Source organism: Augochlora pura, chromosome 10, assembly GCF_028453695.1.
Source record: "Augochlora pura isolate Apur16 chromosome 10, APUR_v2.2.1, whole genome shotgun sequence".
NCBI lineage: Eukaryota > Metazoa > Arthropoda > Insecta > Hymenoptera > Halictidae > Augochlora > Augochlora pura.
Genome location: NC_135781.1, coordinates 14811709 through 14835611, shown reverse-complemented (window position 1 = coordinate 14835611; position 23903 = coordinate 14811709). Strand labels below are relative to the sequence as shown.

The following is a 23903-nucleotide window of genomic DNA, read 5'->3' as shown; positions in this document are numbered from 1 at the left end:
ATTGATAGTCTTCCGATGTGTTACTATTAGATCGTGGATTTTTTATGCCAAATTTCCATAAAATTCAATTGCAAGAAACAGGTACTAAATAAAAAGTTAATTCTCTTCTCATTATTTTAGCGAATTAAAAATAATGCATTGATATGTAATATTTCCAATTGCTTTTAGGCACAGCTCTGAAGGATCACGTGCTTCGTACGTGTTTAAAATTTCAAGTTTATAACTATCAAGTAAATGGTTTTTAGTTTTAGTCAAATTTTTATGTTATCGTTTTCGTTAATATGGAAAACATAGACAAAGTACGAAGCAATACGTGTGAAGGACTGTATGTATTTTGAAGAATTTTTCAAATTTTAACGTTCTCTTTCCGGGATATATTCTCAACGGCTGAGCTACCAGAAGCCTATTAATAGACTTTCTAACGACTCTGCTTCATAGGCCATTCTACGCACAGCGATCTTTAAGGTTCTTTCATACCTATACAACCGTGCTATGCTCGTTCCACACATTTTCGTTTAATAACTTCCAACATCAGAATATAACAGATGGAAACAGTGTGTTGGGAACTACTGCATTGGAAAGTGCGGGACAAACGCGGAAAGACCATAGCATGGCTCCAAATAAATGGACCTTTCATAAATACGCRACGTGCATAAAGTAAACTGAAACAACGGACTTCAAGTAATACGCGATTTACATTTCCTCGACATTATTTAAACTTTTTTAATTCAATTTACTATAATTATTTGYTGTAATTTGAAAGCTGTTAGTAATAGYTTTAAATTAATSCTCAAATTTTTATGTATAAAAAACATTGGTTACGTTCCGGTCATTAATATCGATAATATTGTTGTATATATTGATCTGTMCATCGATCTCTATTGTATATTGATGTATACAAATCGGAAATRGTCAATTGTGTTTCCCAAAATTTCAATTTAGTACGCTTCASTCTCCAAAATACCAATTTTTACGYTATTRAGGAGTAATTCGTAATAACAGTCTTTAATATAATCTTGTAACATCACAGAATAACCGCGGTTAAATATACTGTCGAATATTACAAATTACTCTAGAATTACATAAAAATTGGTATTTTGTAGACCGAAGTACCCTAGGTACGGCTTTTATGAAACACAATTCTCCTGCGAAAACTCCTGCACTGCTTATTGCGATACTGAAGCGTCAAAACGAAATATCTGAAACCCTTTGAAGTTGCTTGACACGTATATATTACCCCCTGACAACAAGTATTTGTCCAGAAGCGTTAGTAATGCACATAATTAATATCTTAATTTATTTTCTTGACAAATTCAATGAACAAATAAAACAACGCCTGGAAAAAAGTATTTCCTCAAGGAAGATCCTGGAGAAAGGTATTAAACCGTTCGAATTTATACAGATGCGAACAATAGTTCGTTTTATATTCCCAGTATCCAATATTTTATAAAATAAAATCATTTAAGTAGTCGATGAATTTTCTCTATAGGTTCTAAAACAAGTTAATACTGATTTGATCAAAGTTTCCAATTTATTGATGAAATTTGTCTCTATAACAGTTCATTGCTTCCCCATTCTTGTTCTTATCTTCTGTCTTTGTTTTAGCGTATTTATTTCTATACGTTGTTCACAATTAAGGATGGTAGAAATTTTTCCTGGACTGGCTATTTTTCTGGAGTCATTTACGTCTAGTGATCGAGCATACGTCTTTGGATCAGCTTGCCATGGAGAAGTAAAATCACGGGAATCATGCGCATAGAGAAAGAGGGAGAAAAAGAGAGAGAGAGAGAGAGAGAGAAAGACTGATAAATACGGACGATTTTTCGTGTTGTTATCTAATCAAGCTCCTATGCATAACGCGGCTGCGCTGTTGAATGTGCGGCGCTGCACGACGCGGCGTTGCTCCCGTTACTGAATTTATTATCGGCGATAAATAACGACGAGCGAACATCGGCTCCGCCGCAGACCACCTACGCTCCCAGCGAGCGTTGTCCTGTATACGTACCGTGCCGCTGTGGACTCGGCGTGCACAGGCTGCATCGGTGCAGCATGCACGGTAGGATCGGCGCGGAGGGTGAAAGTAGAAATGGGCTGGGGCGACCGATGGTAGGAGCGTTTCGTTTCTTTGCTCGTTTACTACCCACGCTCCTGACCCACAAGAAAATGGTGGTACCACTTCCTATCAATTGCTCGATCACGCTGCCTCCCCATATCGGACGATAACGCCTAGTCTCCTCTTACGCATTATAAAACACCGGCCTATCATCTTTTTTTCGGCGAAATTCAATTATCAACGATAACAGATATACCCAGGGGACACTGGAGAACAACGGTAACAATAGGTAATGACGCGTGTCGACTTTCGTTTGATAACGCCTGCGAAATTAATCTTGCCGGTCTTTTATTACGAATCTGCGAATGTAAGGCATTTCGGAACAAAATGGACGACTTGTCCTCTGAATGAACACATAAGTTGCGTGTTTGTTGAAAAGATCATTGACGTAATCGTTATTTTCCTCACTATGAGGAAATCGTCGCAAAATTCTAGTTTATGTATTAACCTTTTGAGTGAGATAACCCGGTTATTTTGACCTAATGCATTTAAATCGTCACCTAATTACTCGTTTTCCGATAATAAAATTAAATTAATTGCCATAGTATTAAGAATGGTGGAAAAACAACGAGTGTACGAGAAGAATCTTTGAAAATATGTTTTGAGAAATTGATGAGTAAGTGGAAAAATCGTCATAAACATTATGATTTGTATTAATAGTTGTTTATATAGTTCAAACGCTGTAGAGTTTGCGTTGTTATTTTAGAACGTTTACAGAGATCCTCATTTAATAAATAGAACACATAATTATTACATCTATTTAACAATATCATAATTTTTCGTTTGTAATCAAAGTCATCATTTAAAATTGTTACAATATTATTCATCGAATAATATTTTACTCTTGTTATCAATTGAGAACTCTCTTATATAATACGATATATATTATTAACGACATGCTTCTATCTAAATAGAATAATTATTTCTAACGTCGCGCTATTTTTGGTTCGATTAAAAACGTTACTCACTGTTTCGCGAATAAATTACGAGTCATTGGTGTGTTAAGCTTATTGGGGTTTCAGTTGTTTGCTCTCACAATTTTGTCGAAAACTGGACAACGTTTCAGACGATCGGTATTGCGATACCGGTAAACCAGCGATTCAAAAAAACGTACTTCTAAATAGAAATAGAAATCCTACGTGACGGATGAATAAATTTCTAAAGCAGTGGCCAGAATGAAACCCAGCGTGCCACTGGCCTCCTACGTCCTCGGTCCCACTGTCCTTTGGCGACCGATTCTATCGAAATATGGATTTTCTACAGGCAAGTTCCGCCTTTGCCCGTGGCTCAACCATAAACGCTGCCGGTCGATGAATGCGCCGTCGTAAGATAAATTCGTCTCGAGGCTGGCGTGCCGAGGTTGGACTTGATCTATACCCGGTTCGTGTGCAGCACTTTGGGTCGCAGCTTACAGGTTTAAATGCACCAGACTTCTTTCTCCGGCGATCATTGTACAGCACTGTTGACACCTGGCTTTGTTAGTCGCGGAAGAACTTTAATTCTTTATTCGGTTGTGCTCGCTCACTCGCTCGTTCGCCCGTGTTTCTAGAGCGCAGCTCAGGCGGATATTCGTTACTTGAGAATTCACCTTAGGAAAACGCCGAGGCTAGGCAAAATACCGAGCGGAAACATTCGAAACATTATTTTCATTTTTTGTAGTAAAAGAAGTACAGTCACCCGCTAAAATATTGGGATATTTTTAACTAGTTAGCTACTTTGGCGAATGTGCTTGTCGTAGCAAAAAATGTTACCATTTCTTCACAATGATTATACGAATAGGTGTCGTTTTGCTAGTGACGGGTATTTTAGGATTCCTTTAAATAAATAGTAAAACATGGGAGATAATAATAAAAGTAATCGAGATAGTAACACGAAACAGCCAACATCGTTATAATTTTAAAATGTTACCAAACATACAAAAAAAATCGTAAAAATGTAGAATAGCTTCAAAATAATTCTTAGTTCTCACAAATATAGTTGTCTAACCATTCTGAGATATTAGCACAAGCTTCATATGCCCCTCCTTGACAGGTTGAACACTGAATCCAGTCTTCGTCTGCTAGGCAGACTACTACACAATAGTTTCTGATCCCTGTTTCTTTTCAGCGAGGACCCTCTCTCACTTGGTTGATTTCGTGATTGGGCCCGCCATGTTTCGGAGCCTTCATCTTATTAATGTGACAGATACTTCCCTCAGGTTTATATCTCTGTCCATAATTGTATTAAGTGCAACTTTGAATATTTTATTAAATTTTTATTATTGAATATTATATTAAAATTGTCTATTATTCAATTATAACGATCAGATAAGTAACTATCGATAGAAGAGCAAAACTGTAAAGGCAAAAATCTTGTATCACATTAAATAATGAATAGCGCAGATACTGTGAATAAAACTTTATTTTAAAGATTAGTCGACTAGCATTTTATTCGAAAAATTTATTCGAAATGTTGTTTGAATAATGCCCTACTCTGATCGAAATCCTTAAATTTTTCCAGCGACTTCGCGCATTTATATCTGACACGACTCCAAACCTACATACACATATGTATTTCATACATTTTTCTCATAAATATATGAAAACATTGATATCGTTGATAAATATTCGTTCGAGAACCTAATCTGTCAACTTTACCATAACTCGTAGCAACTTTTTCACAGTAAAATTTGGAAGGGTCATGCGGCCAGTTCTGTGAATTCGAAACTCCAGCTGCATTTTTAATCGCTGAACATCCGCCCACGAAATAGCAGTTTTAAAGAATGCGACCCCTATAGAATTCGAAGACGCCACCGGAAAAAGAGGCACGCTGTGCACCGTAGCGCATAAAAGCCTTCTGGAAAAGTGATCCCATGAACGTATCGGGTTTACCTATATTTTCGTGCGGCCGAGGCTTTCTGGGTGTACAGCTATGGCGGCGCGGTAGGTAGTTTTCTTCATGGTGTACGGCTACCGCTACTGAAGAAAGAGAGCGGACGTGCGCTTATGCAGGTTCGTCTCTCGACAGATGTTTTTTGGGGGGGGTGGAGGTATGGTGCTCGGGCACCGCTACCGCCACCACACCATCGTCGCCGTCGCCGCCATGGTGTATCCTTTCGGAAAGGTTTCCCTTGTTGCCAGATCTCGGGGCCCTTCCTTTGTTCCTCGGCTCGACCGAAACGGCGCTCTCTGGCTCTTTCGGAAATGAAGCTCGTTAACGTTGTTCCCGTCTTCCCTGTTCTTCCCTCCTGGACCGTAATCATTATTGCGGTTCTTTAAAATCAGAAGGCCGACAACGACCAGGCGAAGAAAAATATGTTACCATTGGCTGTGGAAACTTTAACCGAAATACCTTATCGTGTAATCGATGTATCGGTGTATCGCTGATTTGTTTGATCGTACTTGTTATTCGTCGTAAATTTTACTGATTTGTAGTTTCTTTGTATCGTATCTAGACCGGGAATCTTTATCTTTCCAAATAGCTAATCATCATATTTTTCCCTCTCTAATCATTCTAATAAGTTTAGATTACAGTAGAATTCCGATTATTTGGTATAATCATATTAAGTGGTTGCAACTTAACCCAGTTTAGGTTTCAACGCGAAAAAGAAATGAAATTCTTATTTATCGATTTTACATGACATAATTAAAGCGAATGAAATTTTCTAATATAATCAATTCTTCGTATCGCTTGATCATAAATTCGGATGCATCGATTCGAAATAGTTACAGTAAATAAATATCAAATAATGAAGAAACATACTTGAATCATCTTTGCGATTATCGGATATTTTTTTGTAAATAGGAATAAAAGGAACACTATACCAAATAATAAATTCATTAGGTTGAGAAAAGATAATAAGTAAGATTAATAGTTCATTGTTACGTATGGTGGTATGATCTAATAGAATATGATAGAATAAAATACAATACAATATGATATAATATAATATAATAGGCTTTAAGTTTTGTTTTAACCAAAGAAAATAGGAAAGATAGAATAAAAAAAAGGGTCTACGATGGGTAGACACATGTAATTATATTACAAATAAAGTTATTATCAATAATAATTGATAATTGCATTATATTTGTTGAAGATTAAAAATGAGACAAGATGAGGTAAAATTGTGGAAAGCTGTATACATTGTGGCAACCAGTGCCGTCAAATTAACACGCCGGACGAATAATAATGAAATTTTCCTGTAACTGAGGTAGCACATTCTGCATTATTTCCATCCTAGTGGAACTTTCAAGCATGAAAACAAACTTGCGCTCCTTGCAAATTAGTCCATGGAAATTTGAATTTCCATAGTAACCTGCACGCTGGTTGTAACTCAATACACGGTGTCTTATCAAATGCGGTCACGTAATTTATTTTGCGCGTCGTGTAATGCAAAGATACTGCGAAAAATGGAAACTTTCTCACGGTAATCGATCGAAAGATACAAGTCGACACGAGCATATATTTAATCTACGGTAGGTCTAGGATCGGCTTTCCCGTTGGAACGTTGCACACAAGAATCTACAAGGTGTAACCGAAGTATTCTGCTCTTTGCACGATGAAAAACATTGTATGACCAAAACTTTTCATCGGAGTGCAAATGTTTTACAAACATCTGCTACGCGTCGAACTGCGAACTAATTTACAAAACGAAGTAAAATACAGACTTCAATTTTTAAATAAGAAATTTAATGATCGTATTTGTATTATGACTTTCCCGTGGCTTTGAATTCCGAAGAATTAGCGCTTTGATTAGGAATGTTGATCTAACAAGTTGCTCGTTTATTATGTATTTAAAATAATATTAATATACTTTATAATACTAAATAACTCTGTTAACTCGGAATGTTTATGACACAAATGAAAGTAGCAAATAAATTTAATAATAGCTATAACACGTTTCCAATGATCCGTCGATTTTGGATTTAATGGGGAAGTCATAGTATACAATCCACAGTCTACACTGTAGTCTACTATTCTGTCTAATCGAAAAATTCAGTCTCATTTACAACGTATGCTTGATATTTTATTCAACAAGCAAGTTTTTTAAGAACTTTTTTACTATCAGTCGATTTCTTCCAAACATTTCTTTGTTAGATTATTAGACGTGCTACGAAAGTGGCGGATACTATTATACCGTACATCCTGTATATAAATGCATCATTATAAACAACGTTTCTTTAGTATAATTTATTATGTATTAGAAATAACAAATACTGTAACGAATGTGGTTTTATAAGCGTTTTAATTATCATTATCAAACTTATTTTTTGCAGACTAATTTGAAGAAACCAAAATGAAATATTCCCGCTTAGTAATGTGATCATAGTAAAAATAATATAATATTGTATAATATTTTAATGTAATTCTTTATCAGCCTCGAGATACCAAAGACGACTCTATTTAAATGTTTCTCAGTTCAGGCGGTATTGTCAAAATGATGCATTTGAATATCTAGTGAACAACTTCACTCACAGGCGAGTTCGTGGAAACTGCGGAGGAAGCTCATTGTCTGCGACAAGAACACTCTCCTTGGAGACTATGTCCTGCTATGTAATAGTAGAGGGGCTTGTCGATACGGAGCCTATATCGACGCTATATGTGTACGCCATTTCTCGCAATTTCTTTAAGCTTTATTTCTTACAATACTTGGATATAAACGAAAGTGATTTTAAATTGTTTGTAACTGGTATTAGTATTTAAATATATCCGTTATATAAATATACTGGTATTAGTATTTAAATATATCCGTTATATAAATATACTGGTATATAGTATTTAAATATATAAAAGAAAATATATTAGAATGTTTTTTATTTAACTGTATACTATTACTTACTTTTACTTAACTTAATTTTATTAAATTTATTTATAGAAAATGTGACAATAATCATACATTTGTTATTCCTGAAATAAATTGACATAATGTGAAATAAGTTACCGAAATCTATAGAAGGCACTTTTTAAATGTTCATTAAAGATTCAGATAAACGAAGCTACAATTTTAAAATATGTTCCTGCTAACCAGTCCTTCTTTGACGATATTTTATATTGTACAATACACCGAATTTTTTTATTATTATAGCAAAATTCTAGAAGTGGTTTCATGTAAAAAGTAGGAAATAATTTTTATTGAAGATTATTAAACGATGTCCTTCAACCCCTTTAGTAAAGATAGTATTAAAGAGATACTATTAAAAGGTGTCTTTTGACATCTTCGGTAGAAATAGCATTGAAAAAGTTATTGCGTTTTAAAGGTTGTCAACATACTTTCCAAGGCAAATGTATATCCGCTAACCATCTAGTGTTTTACATACGTCTTCTTCTCTTATCTCTCGGAGATCTAGGTGCAACAATTTGGGCAACTTTCTTCGGGCACCCCGTGTATATTCACACCTAAGCGAACGTGGGAGGGAAAGCGGCAAGGGAAAGAGCACAGGAAATTGGAAATGCAAACGTTGCGAGGCACCGAGGACGACACGAGCCGGGAAATTGATATTTTTCCATTGGCCGTAGTCGCTACCGTTCCTTTTTCTTCGGCTGCTCTGCTTCCCCTTGGACAGATGCAAAGCGGCGCCGATTTCTCCCGGCAGGGTAGCCGGAAGTGAAATTCTCTTCTACTTCCTCCTCGTGCTTCTTGGCCCAAAATGGCTTCGTTATCGGCCAAACCAACTTGATTGCACACGCTGACAAACTGTATCCTGTCTGAGCGTCCACCTAGGTTCTAGATGTTCCGCTACGATGGTATATTCAATGCTGTCCAGCACGGGGGCCCCTCGTATCGCTGATTTCCTTTCCACGACGATCCAAGAACCGTAAAAGAACGAGCGGGAGTGCAAATTTTGTCGCAACGAAGTTCGTAATTTAGATGTTTGCGAATAAGTAGACTGTGAATCCGTAACGAAAAGGAAAATCGTCTGCATCAATTGCAAGACATCGGAATCAAATGCTATCTTATTTCGCTATCAAATAATTTTGATAAGTTATACTTAACGTACTGACATATTCTGTTTCTTTTCATTTTTCCATCGTTCTTTGTTTCATCTATACATTTTTCCCATAAATACATAAAACCTGTAGTCTATTTACAAGTATATTGTGAATCCTTATGTGAATTCTCACTTCCAAATGGAAAATAGCGTAAAAGTCATATGGAAATGCCTTTGGTTCTTATTTATTTTCAGTTTATACATTGTTTGCAGTGTAATGGTATCACCCGGTATTCATACCCATGCTGCGTCACGAATAATGCCTCGACACTGTGAACCCAAGTTCCTCGATTTTCGTTGTGTTGTATGCGGGAACAGTATAGTCTACGTCACTTCGATGCGGGCTGATTCAGAGTTTTCTTATCTCAACTATCAATTACAAGAAACAGATGTGCATTATGAAAAATAATAATACACATCAAAACATAAACGTTGAAAAAGCTACATTTTCCGTGCGAGCAATCTTTGTAGCATAAAAATTACAAAACACCTGTTTATGACGTCAATGAATGGCTTCCTATTTTACGGATGAAAACGTAATATACGTAAATGGTATAGCAAGACAGAAGAATTTAAAGTTGAAGTAAGAGGAAAATTAAATATTTTTTGAAGGTACTTGTATATAGAGTTGAATCGTCGTTATTAATTGAAAGTTTAAAATCATAACGTTTACAATAATATTAAGTAGTACATAATTTTGTTTGTCAACGTGCATTTATTATTATATAAAGATTAGTTCGAGGAACAAATGATGATATTCGATCGAAACTTGAATTCTGGCGTTTTTAAGTATAAATCGCCGTGTACGTTAATGTCATGCTGTTTCGTAAGAAGGATGTAAGTGTAACGGATACAAAACATGGGGGCTCAAGGTTGGACGTACATTTCATTGTAAAGGGTGTCTAATATAGATTGCTATTGTTGGATATAAAATAAAACAATGTATAGAGTAGATTAAACTCTTACTTTCTTACTATTTTAAATCGCGTATTATAGTCTCCTTGCAGTTTTCTTAATCAGTGAAATAACGGCGTATTATGTATTTAAAACGTATAAGTAAAATTGAAACAGTTCAAATATTATAAATAATGTAGATATTTTTTCGAGGATATATTAATATTTAATTACAATATATAAAAAATTTAATAAACGTATCGTGCATTCATTATTGGTATCTTTCATTCTGTATCGATAATTTTTAACTATCGCACTTAAATTTCTTAAAAATTTTAAAGGCAGTGATGTTATCATCAAGAATAAATTATCTCTGTTTTTGTGCTGGGCATAATACTACAATTGGGCGGATTTGAACTCATCATTATTCATCAACATCAATCTACATTCGTCATCGAGGCTGACTTTTCGCCTGGAACCAAAGTGATCCTCGCGAGAATGATTAATGGGACTGTAGGGATTTTTGTATAGAGTCTTTGGCGAACAACTGTCTTTCTTTTTCGTTTTATTCGCATCCTTAAGATGACGTTATATTCGTAAGCCGCCATTACAATACAATTGGTATAACGGTTCGGAGATAAATACCACGACCCGTATATTACCATGTTACCGCGATAATAAGGCAGTGCGATGTTGCGCAAAAGAAAATGTAGCAAAGTACAATATTACCGACTTCATTTTAGACAATGTGTGGCATTTTATTATCAAATGCGAAAACGATGTACTCGTTATAACTGTCTGTGAAGTTCCACAAAATTATTTATGGTTCTTGATATAATGTTAATGATATATATAACATGCAAGAAGCTGCTTCGGAGATTAATTAATCGATCCCGTTTGAGATATTGTAATTTGATACCTTTTCCAATATCGAATCTATATGTTCTGAATAATCGAGCTTTAAAATTACGATAATGTAGAATAATTTGTAAAAGAAAATAAATTAATAGCAAATACATCATTTTTTTCGTTCGTGATTTTTACAGTCTATCTGTAAAATTAATAATAATAATGACGGTAATCGCACATGAACATTATACATATTCATTATTAAATGTATTAAATCCCGGATATTTATGTCTTATGCACGTTATCAAATTGAGTAACCATTGGATGTACACAGAAAAGTGTACATTCAAATGAATATTTGATTTTGAGAACCACTGTGCACAACCTCGTAAATTGTAATTTAAATGCAAACGCGTGAACAGAAATAGAATCGTTGAAATCGTTTAATAACATAAAAATTACGTTTAATTATGATGATAAGAAAGTGTAAACATTTTAAATAAAACTTGAAGTAGAAACGAAGAACGAATAGTACATATATTGTGTAACATTCAATGAGTGGTCGTGTTACATTCAGACTTCCTGCATTTGTAAAATTCATTTCCCAGGGTAACACGTGCTTCAGCATGTGAGTTGAGAAATTATACGAACCGATGTCGGAATAGATTCTTCCAGTGTTCAAATGAACGGGTATTTATCATTTAAAACGACAGCATTAAAATACATGAATGTTCTCCCCGTCACGTGCTCTGCAACAATTACCGAACATAGGCAAATTGGTTTTCGAAAATTTGTTAAACAATGCTTTTATATTATCTTTCAGCTTGTTAACTATTGCCTAAACCTTTTTTAACTTTTGATTTGAAGGTTTTGATATTTTACATTATACAATTGTCAAAAAATATCATCGCGTGCTTCATTAATTAGTAAGTGTTCTGTATATTTAACTAATAAGCGATTGCGTATCTTTATACAAAATTCAAAAAATTGCTACATAGAAATTTATTTCTTTTTGTGATCATATTAATAATTTGACAGTCAAAAATATTTCTGAATTGTTCAAACATTTTGTCATTCTGCATTTCCACAACCGATTTTTGTTATGATTGCATAAAATCCGCAGTCTATTAATAAAATGGTCAATCCAATAAATTCAACAGATTTTGCACATGCATTCTGTAATAAGTTACCATGGAAAAGTCGATCACAGAATAAATTTAACCCTTAGCACTCGAAGCCATTTTAAACTTAGATTCAAAATTGCTATTTTGACCAGCTGTAGTATGGTACTTAGTATAATTTGCTATATGAGATTGAATCTTGTGACTTGTAAAACTGTTATACTTTTAACCGAAGGGTATTTAATAATGTCAACATTATTTTGTTAATTATATAACAATTTTCATTGGCGCTTCAGAGGCGCCACTCGAGTACAAAGGGTTAAGTTATTACTGTCTTCGTCCATATTCGAAGATTATGATTACAGTGATGAATTAAAAAGTAGACATGATGCCACTTCCTCCGAACATTCTTCTTAGCATCCGATGATCGAATGTCGGTACTTCGTTAATCGGTACCTCAGTAATAACAAGTGACACGTAAAATAACTCTACATATAACCGCCAGCATCTTGATTATAATCAGATGCAACGACAATATTATTTTATTACTTAACACGTAGTTCTCTTGTACTCTCTTCACAGAACTATTCAAGAAATTATTATATTTTCTTGTATTATTTCTTGCTCTACAATCCTCAATTTTTCAGAAATTTTATTCTGTTTTGATGGTCTCTAAAGTTAAGGATAATATAGTTAAATATTTCAATGATGTGTCATATTATCATGTTTAATAAGTGCATTCTTGTTTGTTCCAGAGACAGCGCAATTTTACATCACCTTTGCCATCCTGATTTGGTAAGCTTCTTGTCTGTTCTCTTTAAAATCTTTGAACAATAAGAAACAGATTTAGCAGCAAAATTATTTCTCTTGTTGCTAAAATGTATAGTAAGCGGAATAATTTAACTTAGAAAAAAGCTCCACTCACAGTTACATTAATAACTGAGTTTCAATTTTTATTGACAACTTGTTAACAATAAAAGTCTGCTTTCAAACTAATCCCTGCCTGTTAGGTTTTATTTATACATATCTACAATTTTATTATTTTAAACGCATTTACAATATTATTATTTTAAACACATTTGCAATTTCATCGCTTTAAACATATTTGTAATTTTAGTTAAAAAGCTACCGTGGAATTTGGTAGAGTCTGCATACTCGTTGTATGAGAATTATGGGAATAGCTTCTACGGTTAGGACAAAGGAGAAATTTCATTTCTCCGAAACTGTACATAATAGAGGGTAATAAATTTTAATAAAATACGCCTTTTAAGCGTACAACTCATCGCTCGATAGACTAATTTGCGATTGGCAAGAGATCCAATATTTCACGCGATCAAACCTAACTTATAAGAACCGTATACTGGTTATCGAAACGAAAAATTGATGTTACACGGTGTTTTTATCTGAAAGCGTGACCACGACTTGCCTCACGTTAACAGACAAAGTAAACACTGTCCTACGAAACTTTTCGATGGTTAGTTGCTCACCAGATAATGTGAATTCATCCAGAATAATGATCAAAGGTACCGCTAGACGGAACAGCGACGAGTAATGCGAGCCGCTTTACATGAAACTTATTGGAAAACATTTTTCACGGACGATCGACAGACGAGTATGTACATACATACCTGATGGGTAATGTATCTTCATTCCGACATAGTTGTCGCTATATTGTAATAACACTTACAGCCTAAAAATAATATACTTTCTTATAAAGTATTCTTCATTCATGAAGAAATATGTTAAATTAACAGCAAGCATAATATAACAATCGTATAGTAAAGTTTCTTATAAGATACTCGTTATTCTGATTCTATTTCAAAGTTATTAGCAAACATAATTCTAATGTTGTGTCTTTTTCTAACTATTGTATATTCGACTTTTGATTATATCTTTTTTCTTTGAGTATTTTTGTTCTTCGATACTGGAAATATCTCTTAAATATTATCGCATACTGTATCATACTTTTTTTTGTGTAAATTAAATGTTGGATACACTCAACAAATTCTAACGAAACTGTTAAAAAAGTAAATCGTCTGATGAAAATATTGTATCCTGACACATAACTTTTGTCGCGTCTAACAGGAAATTTTTGCTTAAACTATTATTTAGAATTATATGCATGGTAACGATGCAATAATCATACTCCGGCATTATTGCACACGTAATTATTCAAATCATAGAAGAAAAATGGGAACAATATTTACGTATACTTATAGATTATCGATTGGTGTAACTAGAACGTTGATGACGTGATATATGAAACTCATCGTATTTTACTACGTAAAATAAAACCCACGCTCGATGCAATCTCTCGTCGTTCAGTAAAAAAATTAGTTCCATATTACAATTATTTGAAACGATACATCGCCAACTTTTTATAATTTGTTAAAAGTTCATTGAAACTGAGAATTCCTAGCTCATTTATTTAACTTGAAAGTAGAATGTCATGGATCATAAATTATAATGAAATACCATAATCTCTTGTTTCATATAAAAGATGTGGAACTGATTGCAATGTACTATTGATTATTACATGCTTTTACAGCAATATATATAACATTTAATTATGAATCTAAAAAGAATGTACGTACATATTCTTCTTGAATATTTTAATGATTTATTATTTATGACAAAATTGAGTAGGTGAAACTAAAAGAAAAATAAATATAATGAACGGTTACATAACAATCTACTATAATATAAAATTTCAATTTAAACTTCCATTAAAGATCTATTATAATTTAGAATAATAAAAAAATCATTATAATAAAAGGTTACATAAAAATCTAAAAATTCAGCAACGTACGGTTGTTTACGCCGTCCATCGCGCGAAGGAAGAAGTTAAAAATTAAATAAGCCGCTGACGCCGAGGTGCTGCCATGATGCAATGAATATTTGCAGCGACGTACAAACAACGTCGTGCTGTTGTCTTGTGTCGACATTAATGCGTTCGCTCCGAGGAATCCATTTTCTCGAGCAAATGTATCGAAGATCCGTGGGAAGCACCGGGACCAGCTCCGATGGTCATGGTTGACGAAGCCAACGAAATTGCCGGTGCCTCGATGAGTCTCGATTCGCAAATCACGATTTAAGCAGCGAGACCAGACCGGGAACGCTGGTTCTCTCCCCAGAGAGGTAGAAGAGAATGCCGCCCTGGCATTCGTCGCTCTTTTGCGCTTCTTTCGTCGACGCGACAGTATCGAACGGAGAAAAAGTCATCCCGCAAATCCGAAGCTGAATGCAACGTTTCATGAACCGCAATGAAACTATTCAGTTGCTACACATGAAATGTCCAAGTTTGTTTATTTGTCGTTGTTTCTTCTACTGGTTTCCATAGACGTTTGAGCCTCTTGTTGACAAGTGGCGTAAGTCTTATTTCTTAGTATCGCTAAAATTGGACATTTGTGCAATATCTTCGTAAAGTATTCAGAGCAGAATGAAATTTTAAAATTTCAACGTTCGTAAGTATAAAACAAAGAGATTTTACGTATTTACGACAAAATTCAACAGAATTATAGTAGCAGAAAAATTTAAGGAACTTGACAATGTCGAATCATCATTTTTAACTTATTTAGATTATTAAAGAAAGACAAAAATTTCTACTGTTTAATTGATGTAGATCATTTTTACTTTCTATAAATATCCGTAGTTTGAAAATAACCACCAACACGAGCCTTTGTTTGTCGAGAAACCATTGTTACAACATAATTTAATCCTATGAACGCTATAACATCGATGAGAAACATTTACATCAGGTAATAAATTATATGTACATCCAATAAATTGACATACATATATGTACAATAAATGGCATACGCAACAAATAATTGTTTCCTGAACCATGAGTTTATGTATCTTCCAGCTTCTTCAGCTCGAATAAAATTTATAGAATGTTCATTTGTTAAACCTTGCTCGACGATCCCGGTAATATGAAAGCTCTACAATTGAAGTAATTCTAGCATCTCCCCTGAAATTCAATTTGTCGAGATTCGACTGTATATTGAAGTTATTTTCGCCACTTATCGCAAACCAGGTGTTAGATTAACACACATCTTCGTGCGGATGTTGTTAACAAAGGACGTTCGGGAAGATTTTGATTGTTGCATCATTATTTATTTGGATTAACGAAACTGTTGCCACTTTTATGACTTCAACAACAAACTGTTTACCCAAATTGTTCTCTTCATTGATACGTTCGAAAATTTACAGAAAATTAACACGAAAAAGACGCACACGGTCCATGAAATTATTTCACTTCATAACTCCGTTATTACTGCATTTATGAAAATGCATTCCTCGGATGTTTTTTAATCGGGGCATGTACAGTTAAAAATGGAGTGCATATTTTTTATTACACTGTTCCATTCCTCTGCCTTTATTGAACAATATTCTCAATTGTTTCTCCATTACGTTATAAACATTCTTCTAAAAAGACCCATTCAAATCTTTACGATTAATTTCCGTTTGTATATTTTTAAATTTTCATTGAGACTAGAGACAATACTTTTATTCGATTTAATATTAATAGCTGTTAATTATAAATTACGGCGACAAAATTTGGATTTAGAAAGGAGCTTTGTAACTCTGGATCTAAATGAATCCGACAGCCGCTCTTTGCGGGGATTAATTAAGAAACAGATAAGATTGTCAATTCTAAAATTACGTTCCAACGTTTGATGTCTGAACCGCTTGGTATATGATCCAAAGACCCGAGGCGTACGTATTTTTCATAGCGAATATTTTTCTCATCCTCCGTCTCGCTTTGCCATTGAAACGAGGGTATTATGTTCGTCGAATACGATACGCGCAAGCAGTTGCGTCTATCAACTTGAATTCCCTTGACGTTTCGACGAAATCGGATTCGAAATACGACGGCAAGGACGGCTCAACGATGAAACGGATATAATTTATCGGCACGGCAAGAGGAAACTTACTACTTTCGAAACGACGACGTTTCATTTTTTCTGATACGTTCGTTAGAATCTTCTATTTCACAGACCGAAGTGTCTCGGATTTTTTGTTTGTTTGGATTTTAGCATAAAAACACTTGATCGTCGCTTATTGGTATTTGCCGTATCCGTTGACTTTATTATTTGCACGAAAATTGCCGTAATAACTACTGTTTGTTCCGAACAGATGATATTTGTATGTCTTCGGTGCGACGTGATTTGAAAGTTCAGTTATATTAGCGTAAAAACACTTGATAGACACTTATTAACGTTTCCTGTATCCGTTAACTTTGTTAGTTGTGCGAAAATTGATGCAATGACTAGACTACGGACTTTTTGCATTTGCTATAAAAATGATCAGAAAAAAAATAGCAAAACGTAAACACATTAGGAAAATTTAATGAACAAACATTCTATCGCGTTTCTTCATATATAAATATTGTGAAAGGTATTTGAACATTATTTTTTAATTTCGTTTACTGTTTATTGTATTAAAAATTTATTGTAGTTTAAAAATGAAATTTTAGGGACTGATATATACGAGTTTAATCATTTGACAACATGACAACATATTGACAACATGAATTCAAAAAAGTAACGAGTTTTGTTATTTTCTTTCTGTTTCTTCTTTTATGGAATTTATCACTTTAGCAAATAAACTGTTTATTTTTTAAGGTTAATTTGTTGGCTCGTCTGTTGCGTACATATTTTTATCGTGAATCACCGTGCAGCGCACAGAAGTTGCCTTGTTCATCCTGATTCATTAGAAAAATGTTCGATGAAATGTTTGTGTAACATATAAACATTCGAGGTCAGTTATTGCGCAACATTTGCCCGTTGATTTCTCAAAATTGTATGGGTATTGAAAAACAACGTCACGATGTTTATTATCATTTGCTTGCAAACAAATAAATATAAAGTATGTCATTGGCCAACATCAACTTACAAAAATGCAATTGCCTTGGTAACTTTAAAGATGCATTAATAAAAATTTACAGCGCGATGTAAACAAAGTGACATAGAAACGAATTAAGCATTTTTTTAGAGAAAGAAATTAAGCATAGTGTTGTCATTACATCCAACGAATTGAATCGACCCTAATTACTTAATTTTCGGCAATTTAATGACGTAAATTGCTGTTGCAACTAGCATCACGCTATGCAGGAAGTGTCGTTAAAAGAATGATTTGTAAATTGAAGAAACAAGTTGAGAAACTTAAACTTTTATTAAAAGTATATTAAAATTTTTATCTTCGTTAAAAATCATCAAAATCAAAATTCATTACAATCGAAATTTTTCATTTACAGTTTCATTAAAAGTTCATTATAGTTTAAATTTGTAACGTAAATCTATTCTAATTAACATGAACAACGTAAGTGAATTTTATGCATCTATGACAAAATAACTCAGATCATTGGAAAAAGCACTTTGTTTTCTATCACTTTCATTCAAAAGGATTATATTCAGTATGAATTTCTGTAGAAATAAGTTCTTATTCGGATGACTTTCCGTCTAGAAAAATTGTTATCCAATTAGATATTTATTCAGTAACGTCAAATAAAGTTGTAATCGTCATCTACATTTCTTATCCATCATCCGAATGCAATTTTTGCGAACTCTGTTACAAACGAAGTTAGTATTATCTACTGTTCGAACACTTTTCGGTGTGACTGTAGGAGGGTATGGTGTCTTTCCATGGAAATCCGGATTACGTGATCGTTCGCACGAACAGAAACGAGTCGCACGCGTTCTTCTTTGTGGACCATTTGCCACGTATGACGCAGCCAAGTGTTTTTCAATTCGGTACTCCGTCGCATATATATCTCTAACACGTGAGTTTCGTCGCGATCGTTTATCAGCAAACCGATGTCGCAGTAGCTCATTATATCGCTTTCGCGGGAATCGCCGAGAACTCTCTATAGCACCGAACCGAGAAGGCTTATTGCTTTTGCTTTGCGGCGACTATATGTATAATTAAGACGACTTGAAAAACGGCGTAACTTTCTTAAAGTTGTATCAAACGATATATATTTGGTTTTCGACGATAGGAAGGCTAGTCTTGTTAAATAACATCTAAAATACTTTCTTTTTATTTTCGAGGATTGGAAGATTTTGTAAAACCTCAGATTTCTGACGCTTATTGGCCGAAAGTGTCAAAAATCGTGACAAAACTGGGATCACCGTAATCTTTAATTGTTCGTAACGAAACACATTTTTTAAATTTTCAATATAGACTCGGATGAAAAAGTTAAAAATGAGAAATTCTTATTCTTTTTTTGTCATTCAAAGTAGTAGCTAAATGAAGAAAAGCATTTCAGTAATTGTCTTGTAAAATAGTTATTCTATCCCCTAAGAAATATTCAAGTTATTTAGTCCAGTTTTAAAAAAGTTATATCGTTTTTTAAACGTGTCTCCATCACTGTATATGTTAAGTAACAGAGTTTTTATTACAAAATCGAGGAAACTGAAAATAATTTCAGTCTTGTCGTTCTCATAAAGCAACACGTGTCTGCCAGTGCTAGTACTCGGTAGATTAAACGTTGAAACTGCTGCGCATTTTGCTAAACAGTATGTACGAATTTAAATAAGCTGTTCTGATAACTTATCGTTCCTAGAAATAGTTAATATTGCCACTTTCAAACATCTGTATCGTTCCGAAATTAACATTTTTCGTTTGCTAGAAACGGAATCTTCGATATCTGATCATCACTTTTATTAATAGTTTTAGCGCAGTCAAACACGCATTTAAAAAAGAACCCATCTGTCCTATATTATAGTAATATTTTCCGGCATGCTATTTTTTATTTATAAAACACGATCAATATTGACCTACTTGTTAAGTAAATCTTCTTGCAGGTCAATAAAATGGGGTTACAGAGGAGTGTTAACTGTCCCAAAATACTCGGACATATTGTAACCGTTTGCAAGGATTGACTTTAAATCTTCGTCTCACATTTGTCAGAACCTTATTTATAATTGTATATTGCGGTATAATCGGCATTATCCAAGCATGCTTATCGAAATTAAATCGGTTATCTAAGCGTAATACTATCGAACAAAAAGCAACATGTATTTAACTCTAGAACTATGTACCGAGTCCTAAACGCGACTAATGTATAGTATATTATAACAATGTCAAGATCTGGTGGGGTCGAACTTCGGACGACTTTTACCGTAATATAATATGACCTACTAAAATATTTCTCATAGAAGTGTTTCCATACTCCCAAGAACTGTGAAAAAAAAGTAATCAGAAACTAGTCAAAATGACTGGACAAAGTTATTTCATTGTATTGACTTTCATTTAAAGTATAGTTAAGTATACAACTAGCGTTTATGCTAGAGATGGCAAAACCTGAAAAGATTTGTCGTATGTTAATGAATTGGTTGAATTAGAAATAAAACAAAAACTCTAGTAATCGTTGGCAATTTAAAAAATATAACCTACTTCTTTGAATTGGATGAGGCGCATTTTATAAATTATTACAAATTTATGTAATTAGGGTATGGATGATGTATTTCTTGACTCTACGTGCGTCTGTCAAGTTGCATTAAAATCTAACCGTAACGCTTCATGTGGTCTCCTTGTTAGACGGATTAACACGCGTCGCCTGACAATCGGAACATCCGGTGAGACATGTATAGTTAGTTGATCCTCTATTTTTTCGTGAACGGACGCGAGAAGAATCAGAAAAAGGATGTGTGAACGAATATAGTTAATTGTAACATTATTACATATTAAAACATATTAACAGTATTATTATTTACAATGTAGCTATTAATATTACTATTAACCAACGATTAGGTAAAAGAATTAAGGTATCAGTAGTAGTAATTGTTGTGTCGTATCGTTCGCCTCGTTGACGACTTAGATTTACGACCGGTTAACGAAGAAAGGGTGTAAGTCTAACTCCGGAGAATCCGTTTATTTACACCTTGTACAGAAGTTATCTCGATATAATTGACGTCGCGATATATAACAGTGAAATGATTCCTTGATCTTGCTACCTCGGTGCAAGAACAATTCTAACTTGATTATAACTTGATTCACTTGTTGCTAAAACGATTCTACCTGACTGGCTTCGATGTAAAAACGATTCTATTATTTTCATGTCGTGCTAGCCTTTAGGAAAACTCGGTTGCAGGAGGAATTTGGTGGAAGTGGAAAAATGTTTAAGGTAGGGATGGGAAGGAACTCTGTGATAGGGGATGTTTTAGCAACGTTTGACAGGGATTTCCTCCAGGTCTGAATTTACCGTAAAAATAGCCGTCCGCGGAACGCTCGCGAGCCTGGCTTGGGCCTTCAGGCCTCTGTCCGCGGAGCCCTTTGGAAATCCCCGAGGTTTATGATGCCAGCGTTCGCTATTGAGACCGAGAACAAGAGATTGTAAACCGATTACCATGCGTCGCGCGAAATATTAAAATTACTTGATGGATCGGTTCCTCAAAAATAGCCTTTTACCATTACTAGCATCATAAACTATAAATTAGCCTTCCTTCTCTGAATGCCGTTCTTGGGGCCCGATGTCCAGGACGGAACAGTAATTATTACTAGTATTTAAATATTATTGTTAATATTACTATTATTTTAGTGTTGTTAACATTATTAACATAGTATTACTGTTAGTGATGTTATAGATGTGTTATTAATCAATTTCTTCGTATGTTATTGCTTATCTTGTAACTAATTTAAAAAATTAATGCAGTTAAAATTTCATATGTTTTATATGTATTCCAGAAATTATATTTAATCCATTTGTTTTACATTATTTTCTTTGTTTCTTAATTCAGAATATAAAGATAATTACATTACGTGGAATGCAACATTAATTTAAGTAAAATCATAAATATTGCAAGAAAATCTGGATCGTTAGCTTGAAAAGTAAAAAAGTGTTACTCTGACATTTACAGGGTGCATAAATTTAATCTATTAGAAGCGACTTTCCGAACTGTTCTACACTTTTCTGTAATTTCAAATTTGTATTGTGGATTTGAACTCGTATGATTAATATTCGTAATCTCCAGGGGTTTGTCTGCAAAGTATTCCTATTTGCTCGGAAATTTGTAATATTCGAATGCGATTTCACGCAAATTAAACATTGCGTGTTTACACGATATTTCGTTGTACAAGAGAATAGTATCGCATTTAATTGCGAAATTATCATCAAATGTAACTTACCATAACAGCATGCTGTACAAAACAAAACACAGTATACAGTAACAAGTGAATAATACTGCAAATTAATGTGATTTGTGATGGAAACGAGAAATGACAGAAATACTGCATAAAAGTTAAATCATTTTTATACTCATTATAATTATTTCGTGACGTAGTGCGAAAATTGAGTATCTTTATCATTATATTTTGTGTTTCTAAATATGTTAAGTAGAGAAAGTATATCGATTCTGATAGTAAATTAGTGTTGAAAATTTGACTACTTTTGCAGAATCAAATTTTATAACATTATGGTCTGGACTTTTGTTCACCGTATTTCTTGACGTCCGAATTCCACTATTTATTTATTTATTTAGTAAATGATAATGTACATGTTACAGCCACCAGATGAATTCGCTGTCTGAAATAATAAAGACGCATATACGCGTCATCCGGACTGTAAGAAGAAAAATCTGAAAAACACATATGTGCGTCATCCGGCGTCGATGATATACACACTTTCGCAACTATCAAAAGAAACGTTCTTAGAAATTCTCTCAACCACTGTTTACACATTACCATTAAGAATTATTATTTAATAAAAGAATCAAATAAAATATAGTCATTTAAACTATCGTGATTGTTTTTTATCATACAAAATATTCTATAACTTAAAACTCAGTCGTGGTAATAATTCAATACGTGGTTTTAAACCTAAATGATAAAATAACTACCTTTAGTTAATGAAAATATCTTTCACTGTTCGTACAATGAGAGAGTTTTATTCGTTAAACAATGAACCTTTTTGTAGAGATTTGACTCGGAGTTGTAGGATCGCGGGAAAGAATTAAACACTATATTATATATTTATTATTACAACACGTTTCTAAAAACTACGGAACACGCACAATAGACGACCTCATTCGGAGACGGACGCACAGAGAAGAAGGAGGTCGTCTCGTCAACGTGCAGAGGAAGATCGTTCGGCAATCGTCATCTCTTTATCATGGTTGACCAAAAGCCACGTATCGCAACACATGAGGAGTACGTGCTTAGGGCCCCATTTCCAACACTTCCCCTCCCAGAATGCCATCAGTCCCAGCTGATTAGACAATCTTGCATGCTTCGGGCCCGGTAAACCCTTTATAAGCACATCGGCGATCATTTCCTCGGTAGGAATATATCTTACGCCGATCTCCTCGTCTCGCAAAGAGTCACGGACGAAATGATTATGAGTCTGATCGACTCCAGACGGGCAACCGGCGCGAAGGTTTTGTTGAAGTCGATTCCGTGTCGCTGAACGAAACCGTGCGCCACTATTCTGGCCCTCCGCCGCTCGAGATCCCCGTTGGGTTTGTATTTGTTTCGCAAAACCACGCGACTTCCCATGAATACTAGATCCCAAGTATCGCTTTTTATTATTTATTTTAATTCAACGGCTATGACTTCGTGTCATTCCCGGGCTTCGGGACTCGCGATTGCACGCGCCACGGGAATTTCGGCCATGTAGCACTCTTCGACTTCGACGTTTCCCATTTCTACTGTGTTGTATTCTTTCCGAGGTCTCCTCCTTGTACCAGTATGTACGATTCGGGGCCTACCTCTGCCTTTTCGCGACCGTGCGACGCTATCTCGACTCGTCTTTGCTTTGGCAGCCATACCCGGTATCCTTTACAATTTTCGGAATAACCGACGAAGATTCTTTTTCACGAGCGGGGATCGAATTTTCCTTTATTCGGATTGTTGATTAGCGAATAGACCTCGCATCCGAAATCTCTGAAATAGGCAACCTTCAGTATAGATCTTCGAAGGGGGACTTTCCATTTAGGACTGTTGACGGGCATCTATTTC

At 34.5% G+C, this 23903-nt stretch overlaps 1 protein-coding gene across 6 annotated transcripts in view; it reads left to right on the top strand.

Annotated features, from left to right (window-relative positions):
• Window positions 1–23903, top strand: part of Ipk1 (Inositol phosphate kinase 1) — a 248619-nt gene that overhangs the window by 54763 nt on the left and 169953 nt on the right. For 5 of the 6 annotated variants that reach the window (XM_078192828.1, XM_078192831.1, XM_078192829.1 and 2 more), the window contains one exon: window positions 12701–12740. The exons of the other annotated variant lie outside the window; for it this stretch is intronic. The gene's annotated coding sequence lies outside the window, so the exon portion shown is untranslated. The remainder of the gene's footprint in view (window positions 1–12700; window positions 12741–23903) is intronic. 6 annotated transcript variants of the gene reach the window in all.